General features: G+C 49.2%; 1 pseudogene; it reads left to right on the top strand.

The window, feature by feature from the left end:
* Positions 1-322: 322 nt before the first annotated feature.
* LOC121287909 overlaps positions 323-8975 on the top strand; it is a 36885-nt pseudogene continuing 28232 nt past the window's right edge.

The raw sequence follows: 8975 nt of genomic DNA, 5'->3' as shown, positions 1-8975 counted from the left end.
AGCAAACACAGCAGGAACAGCAACAGCAATAGCAACAGGAACAGTATCAATAGGATCAGCAACAACAGCAGCAGCGGGAGCAGCAACAGGAACAGTATCAACAGCAACAACAGCAGCAACAGGATAAGCAACAGCAATAGCAGCTGAAACAGCATCAGCAGCAACAGCAGCAGCAAATGCAACATCAAAAGCAGCAGCAAAAGCAGTCGCACAAGGACTAGCAGCAACAGGAGCAGCAACAACAAAAGCAACAGCAGCAACAAAAACACAAAAACAACAGCAACAGCAGAAGCAGGAACTGCAACAACAGCAGGCACAGCAACAGCAAAAGCAGCAAGAGGCGCAGCAACAGCAGCAGCAACAGGAACAGCAGCTACAGCAGCAGCAACAGGAACAGCAGCAACAGCAACAGCATCAGCAACAGCAAAAGCAGCATAACAGCAGGGACAGCAGCAGCAGCAGCAGCAACAGGAACAGGAACAACAGCAGCAACAGCAGCAACAGGATAAGCAACAGCAGCATCAACAGTTGCTTAGCAGCAGGTACAGGAACAGCAGCAGCAATAGCAGCTGAAAAAGCAATAGTAGCAACAACCGCAGCAATATTAACAGCAACAACAACACAACGGCAACAGCAACAGCAGAAGCAGTAACAGCAACAGCAGCAGGCACAGCAACAGCAACACCAGCAACAGGTGCAGCTACAGCAACAGCAACAGCAACAGCAGCAACAGGTGCAGCTACAGCAGCAGCAACAGCAAGAGCAACAATAACAGTCAAATCTGCAGCAACAACACGAACAGCAACAACAGCAGGAACAGGAACAGCAGCAACAGCAGCAACAACATCAGCAGCAACAGCAAGAGCAACAATAACAGCCAAATGCAACAGCAGCAACTGGAACAACAGCAGCAACAGGAACAGAAATAACAGCAGCCACAGCAGCAGCAGCAACAACAGTAACAATAGGAACAGCAACAGCAGCATCAACAGCTAAAACAGCAACAGCAGAAACAGCAACAGCAAGAAAAGCAGCAGCAGCAACAGCAGCAGCAGCAGCAACAGCAAGGGCAGCTGAAGCCGGAACAGCAGCAACAGCATCAGCAATAACAGCAACATGAACAGCAAAAGCAGCAGCAGCGATTGTAGCAGCAGCAGCTGCAACAGCAGCAGCACCAGCAGCAACTGCAACAGAAACAGGAGCAACAGCAGCATTAACAGCTGAAACAGCAACAGCAGAAACAGCAACAGCAAGAAAAGCAGCAGCAGCAACAGCAGCAGCAGCAGGAACAGCAACAGCAACAGCAATAACAGGACCATAAACACCAAAAACAGCAGCAGCGATTGTAGCAGCAGCAGGTGCAACAGCAGCAGCACTAGCAGCAACTGCAACAGAAACAGCAGCAACAGGAACAGAATCAAGAGCAGCAACAGCAGCAACAGGAACAGCAACAGCATTAGGAGCAAAAACCGCTGCAATAGTAGCTGTAGCAACAACAGCAGTAACATCAGCAACAGCAGCAAGAACAGCAACAGCAGCAGCAACAACAGCAACAGGAGCAGCAGCAAAAGCAACAGGAACAGCAGCAACAGCAACTGCAGCAACAACAGAAGCAACAATATCCAAAAGAACAGCAACAGCAGCAACAGGAAAAGGAGCAATAGGAAAAGGAACAACAGCAGCAACAGTAGTAATAGGAACAGCAACAGCCGCAGCAACGGCAGCAGCAGGAGCAGCAACAGCAAAAGCAACAGTAGCAACAGCAGCAGCTAGAGGAACAGCAGCAACAGCAGCAGCAACGGGAACAGCAACAGCAGCAACAGGAAGAGCAAAAGCATTAGAAGCAACAACCGCAGCAATTATGGGAGTAGCAACATCAGCAGCAACAGCATTAGGAACAGCAAGAGCAGCAGGAACAGCAAGAGCAGCAGCAACAACAGCAACAGGGACAGCAGCAACTGCATTAGCAGCAATAGGAAGAGCCGCAACATCAGCAGAATCATCAGCAAAAACAATCGTAACAGCAGTAGCAGCAACAGCAACAGCAGCAAAAGCACCAACAGCAGCAAAAGGAACAGCAACAGCAGCAGCAACAGCTGCAACAGCAACAGCAACAGTAAGAACAACAGGAGCAGTGGCAGTAACAACAGCAGTAACAGGAATATTAGCAACAGCAGCAGCAGCAAAGCTTTAGCAGCAACAACAACAGCAGCATCAGCAACAGCAGCAACAGCAACAGCGACAGTAGCAACAGAAGGAGCTTCAGCAGCAAGAACAGTAACAGGAATATCAGCAGCAGCATTAGTAGCAAGAAAAGCAATAGCAGCAGTAACAACAGCAGCAACAGCAACAGCGCCAGTAGCCACAGCAGGAGCAGAGGCAGCAACAACAGCAGCAACAGGAACATCAGCAATGGTAGCAGCAGCAACAGCAGCAGCAGCAACAGCAGCAATAGCAGCCACATGAGCAACAGAAGCAACAGAAACAGGAGCAACAGGAATATCAACCTCAGGAGGAACAGCAGCAGCAACAGCAACAGCACAACAGGAACAGCAGCAATAGGTTTAGCAACCGCAGCAGGAACAGCAACAGCAACAGGAACTGGAACAGTATCAATAGGATCAGCAACAACAGCAGCAGCGGCAGCAGCAACAGGAAGAGCATCAACAGCAACAACAGCAGCAACAGCAGCAACAGCAATAGCAGCTGAAACAGCATCAGCTGCAACAGCAGCAGCAACTGCAACATCAACAGGAGCAGCAACAGCAAGCAGCAGCAGCAACAGCAAGAGCAAAAACAGCAACCGCAGCAACAGGAACAGCAACAGCAGTAGCAGCAACAACCGCAACAATAGTAATAGCAACAATAACAGCAAAAACAGAATCACAGCGGCAGCAACAGCAGCAGCAACAGCAGCAACAACAGCAGCAGCAGGAACAACAGCAACTGCAACAGTAACAACAGCAGCAACAGCTGTGGCAACAGCAGCAACAGGAACAGCAACAACAGTAACAGCAACAACAGCAATAGGAGCAACAAAAGCAGCAACAGGAGTAGCAACAGCAGCAATAGCAGCAGCAACAGTATGAGCAGCAACAGCAACAGCAACAGTAACAGCAGTCGCAACAGGAATAGCAGCAACAGCAACAGCAACAACAACAGCAACAGCAGCAACAAAAAGACAACAGCAACAGCAACAACAGAAGCAGAAACTGCAACAACAGGAGGATGAGCAACAGCAAAAGCAGCAACAGGCGCAGCAACAGCAGCAACAACAGGAACAGCAGCAACAGCAACAACAACACAACAGCAACAGAAGAAGCAGTAACAGCAACAGCAGCTGCAGCCGGAACTGCAGCAACAGCTTCAGCAAGAACAGCAACATGAACACGAAAAAGAGCAGCAGCGATTGTAGCAGCAGCAGCTGCAACAGCAGCAGCACTAGCAGTAACTGCAACAGAAACAGCAGCAACAGGAACAGAATCAAGAGCAGCAACAGCAGCAACAGGAACAGCAACAGCAGCAGCAACAACAGCAACAGGAGCAGCAGCAAAAGCAACAGGAACAGCAGCAACAGCAACTGCAGCAACAACAGAAGCAACAATATCAAAAAGAACAGCAACAGCAGCAACAGGAAAAGGAGCATTAGGAACAGGAACAACAGCAGCAACAGGAGCAATAAGAACAGCAACAGCAGCAGCAGGATCAGCAACAGCAAAAGCAACAGTAGCAACAGCAGCAGCTAGACGAACAGCAGCAACAACAGCAGCAACGGGAACAGCAACAGCAGCAACAGGAAGAGCAAAAGCATCAGAAGCAACAACCGCAGCAATTATAGGAGTAGCAACAACAGCAGGAACAGCATTAGGAACAGCAAGAGCAGCAGGAACAGCAAGAGCAGCAACAACAACAGCAACAGGAACAGCAGCAACTGCATTAGCAGCAATAGGAACAGCAGCAACATCAGCAGAATCATCAGCAAAAACAATCGTAACAGCAGTAGCAGCAACAGCAACAGCAGCAAAAGCACCAACAGCAGAAAAAGGAACAGCAACAGCAGCAGCAACAGCTGCAACAGGAACAACAGCAACTGCAACAGTAACAACAGCAGCAACAGCTGCGGCAACAGCAGCAACAGGAACAGCAAAAACAGCAACAGCAACAACAGCAACAGCAGCAACATGTGCAGCTACAGCAGCAGCAACAGCAACAGCAACCGCATCAGCAACAGCAACAGCAGCATAACAGCAGGAAAAGCAGCAGCAGCAGCAGCAACAGGAACAGGAACAGGAACAACAGCAGCAACAGCAGCAACAGGATAAGCAACAGCAGCAGCTATAAAAACAGCAGCAGCAATAGCAGCTGAAAAAGCAATAGCAGCAACAACCGCAGCAATAGTATCAGCAACAACAACACAACAGCAACAGCAACAGCAGAAGCAGGAACAGCAACAGCAGCAGGCACAGCAACAGCAAGACCAGCAACAGGTGCAGGTACAGCAGCAGCAACAGCAACAGCAGCAACAGGTGCAGCTACAGCAGCAGCAACAGCAAGGGCAACAATAACAGTCAAATCTGCAGCAACAACACGAACAGCAACAACAGCAGGAACAGGAACAGCAGCAACAGCAGCAACAGCATCAGCAGCAACAGCAAGAGCAACAATAACAGCCAAATGCAACAGCAGCAACTGGAACAACAGCAGCAACAGGAACAGAAATAACAGCAGCCACAGCAGCAGCAGCAACAACAGTAACAATAGGAACAACAACAGCAGCATCAACAGATGAAACAGCAACAGCAGAAACAGCAACAGCAAGAAAAGCAGCAGCAGCAACAGCAGCAGCAGCAGGAACAGCAACAGCAACAGCAATAACAGCACCATGATCACCAAAAACAGCAGCAGCGAATGTAGCAGCAGCAGGTGCAACAGCAGCAGCACTAGCAGCAACTGCAACAGAAACAGCAGCAACAGGAACAGAATCAAGAGCAGCCACAGCAGCAACAGGAACAGCAACAGCATTAGGAGCAACAACCGCTGCAATAGTAGCTGTAGCAACAACAGCAGGAACATCAGCAACAGCAGCAAGAACAGCAACAGCAGCAGCAACAACAGTAACAGGAGCAGCAGCAAAAGCAACAGGAACAGCAGCAACAGCAACTGCAGCAACAACAGAAGCAACAATATCAAAAAGAACAGCAACAGCAGCAACAGGAAAAGGAGCAATAGGAAAAGGAACAACAACAGCAACAGGAGCAAAAGGAACAGCAACAGCAGCAGCAACAGCAGCAGCAGGATCAGCAACAGCAAAAGCAACAGTAGCAACAGCAGCAGCTAGAGGAACAGCAGCAACAGCAGCAGCAACGGGAACAGCAACAGCAGCAACAGGAAGAGCAAAAGCATTAGAAGCAACAACCGCAGCAATTATAGCAGTAGCAACAACAGCAGGAACAGCATTAGGAATAGCAAGAGCAGCAGTAACAGCAAAAGCAGCAGCAACAACAGCAACAGGAACAGCAGCAACTGCATTAGCAGCAATAGGAACAGCAGCAACAACAGCAGAATCATCAGCAAAAAGAATCGTAACAGCAGTAGCATCAACAGCAACAGCAGCAAAAGCACCAACAGCAGCAAAAGGATCAGCAACAGCAGCAGCAACAGCTGCAACAGCAACAGCAACAGTAAGAACAACAGGAGCCGTGGCAGTAACAACAGCAGTAACAGGAATATTAGCAACAGCCGCAGCAGCAAAGCTTTAGCAGCAACAACAACAACAGCATCAGCAACAGCAGCAACAGCAACAGCGACAATAGCAACAGCAGGAGCTTCAGCAGCAAGAACAGTAACAGGAATATCAGCAGCAGCATTAGTAGAAAGAGAAGCAATAGCAGCAGTAACAACAGCAGCAACAGCAACAGCGCCAGTAGCAACAGCAGGAGCAGAGGCAGCAACAACAGCAGCAACAGGAACATCAGCAATGGTAGCAGCAGCAACAGCAGTAGCGGCAACAGCAGCAATAGCAGCCACATGAGCACCAGAAGCAACAGGAACAGGAGCAACAGGAATATCAACCTCAGGAGGCACAGCAGCAGCAACAGCAACAGCACAACAGGAACAGCAGCAACAGGATTAGCAACCGCAGCAGGAACAGCAACAGCAACAGCAACTGGAACAGTATCAATAGGATCAGCAACAACAGCAGCAGCGGCAGCAGCAACAGGAACAGCATCAACAGCAACAACAGCAGCAACAGCAGCAACAGGAACAGCAACAGCAGTAGCAGCAACAACCGCAACAATAGTAATAGCAACAACATCAGCAGCAACAGAATCAAAGCGGCAGCAACAGCAGCAGCAACAGCAGCAACAAATGCAGCAGCAGGAACAACAGCAACTGCAACAGTAACAACAGCAGCAACAGCTGTGGCAACAGCAGCAACAGGAACAGCAAAAACAGCAACAGCAACAACAGCAACAGCAGCAACATGTGCAGCTACAGCAGCAACAACAGCAACAGCAACAGCATCAGCAACAGCAACAGCAGCATAACAGCAGGAAAAGCAGCAGCAGCAGCAGCAACAGGAACAGGAACAGGAACAACAGCAGCAACAGGATAAGCAACAGCAGCAGCTATAAAAACAGCAGCAGCAATAGCAGCTGAAAAAGCAATAGCAGCAACAACCGCAGCAATAGTAACAGCAACAACAACACAACAGCAACAGCAACAGCAGAAGCAGGAACAGCAACAGCAGCAGGCACAGCAACAGCAAGACCAGCAACAGGTGCAGGTACAGCAGCAGCAACAGCAACAGCAGCAACAGGTGCAGCTACAGCAGCAGCAACAGCAAGAGCAACAATAACAGTCAAATCTGCAGCAACAACACGAACAGCAACAACAGCAGGAACAGGAGCAGCAGCAACAGCAGCAACAGCATCAGCAGCAACAGCAAGAGCAACAATAACAGCCAAATGCAACAGCAGCAACTGGAACAACAGCAGCAACAGGAACAGAAATAACAGCAGCCACAGCAGCAGCAGCAACAACAGTAACAATAGGAACAACAACAGCAGCATCAACAGAAGAAACAGCAACAGCAGAAACAGCAACAGCAAGAAAAGCAGCAGCAGCAACAGCAGCAGCAGCAGGAACAGCAACAGCAACAGCAATAATAGCACCATGATCACCAAAAACAGCAGCAGCGATTGTAGCAGCAGCAGGTGCAACAGCAGCAGCACTAGCAGCAACTGCAACAGAAACAGCAGCAACAGGAACAGAATCAAGAGCAGCCACAGCAGCAACAGGAACAGCAACAGCATTAGGAGCAACAACCGCTGCAATAGTAGCTGTAGCAAAAACAGCAGGAACATCAGCAACAGCAGCAAGAACAGCAACAGCAGCAGCAACAACAGCAACAGGAGCAGCAGCAAAAGCAACAGGAACAGCAGCAACAGCAACTGCAGCAACAACAGAAGCAACAATATCAAAAAGAACAGCAACAGCAGCAACAGGAAAAGGAGCAATAGGAACAGGAACAACAACCGCAACAGGAGCAAAGGAACAGCAACAGCAGCAGCAACGGCAGCAGCAGGAGCAGCAACAGCAAAAGCAACAGTAGCAACAGCAGCAGCTAGAGGAACAGCAGCAACAGCAGCAGCAACGGGAACAGCAACAGCAGCAACAGGAAGAGCAAAAGCATTAGAAGCAACAACCGCAGCAATTATAGCAGTAGCAACAACAGCAGGAACAGCATTAGGAATAGCAAGAGCAGCAGTAACAGCAAAAGCAGCAGCAACAACAGCAACAGGAACAGCAGCAACTGCATTAGCAGCAATAGGAACAGCAGCAACAACAGCAGAATCATCAGCAAAAAGAATCGTAACAGCAGTAGCATCAATAGCAACAGCAGCAAAAGCACCAACAGCAGCAAAAGGATCAGCAACAGCAGCAGCAACAGCTGCAACAGCAACAGCAACAGTAAGAACAACAGGAGCAGTGGCAGTAACAACAGCAGTAACAGAAATATTAGCAACAGCCGCAGCAGCAAAGCTTTAGCAGCAACAACAACAGCATCAGCAACAGCAGCAACAGCAACAGCGACAATAGCAACAGCAGGAGCTTCAGCAGCAAGAACAGTAACAGGAATATCAGCAGCAGCATTAGTAGCAAGAAAAGCAATAGCAGCAGTAACAACAGCAGCAACAGCAACAGCGCCAGTAGCAACAGCAGGAGCAGAGGCAGCAACAACAGCAGCAACAGGAACATCAGCAATGGTAGCAGCAGCAACAGCAGTAGCGGCAACAGCAGCAATAGCAGCCACATGAGCACCAGAAGCAACAGGAACAGGAGCAACAGGAATATCAACCTCAGGAGGCACAGCAGCAGCAACAGCAACAGCACAACAGGAACAGCAGCAACAGGATTAGCAACCGCAGCAGGAACAGCAACAGCAACAGCAACTGGAACAGAATCAATAGGATCAGCAACAACAGCAGCAGCGGCAGCAGCAACAGGAACAGCATCAACAGCAACAACAGCAGCAACAGCAGCAACAGGAACAGCAACAGCAGTAGCAGCAACAACCGCAACAATAGTAATAGCAACAACATCAGCAGCAACAGAATCAAAGCGGCAGCAACAGCAGCAGCAACAGCAGCAACAAATGCAGCAGCAGGAACAACAGCAACTGCAACAGTAACAACAGCAGCAACAGCTGTGGCAACAGCAGCAACAGGAACAGCAAAAACAGCAACAGCAACAACAGCAACAGCAGCAACATGTGCAGCTACAGCAGCAACAACAGCAACAGCAACAGCATCAGCAACAGCAACAGCAGCATAACAGCAGGAAAAGCAGCAGCAGCAGCAGCAACAGGAACAGGAACAGGAACAACAGCAGCAACAGGATAAGCAACAGCAGCAGCTATAAAAACAGCAGCAGCAATAGCAGCTGAAAAAGCAATAGCAGCAACAACCGCA

This window comes from Carcharodon carcharias, chromosome 15 (assembly GCF_017639515.1).
Source record: "Carcharodon carcharias isolate sCarCar2 chromosome 15, sCarCar2.pri, whole genome shotgun sequence".
NCBI lineage: Eukaryota > Metazoa > Chordata > Chondrichthyes > Lamniformes > Lamnidae > Carcharodon > Carcharodon carcharias.
This window is presented reverse-complemented; position numbering and strand designations above follow the sequence as displayed.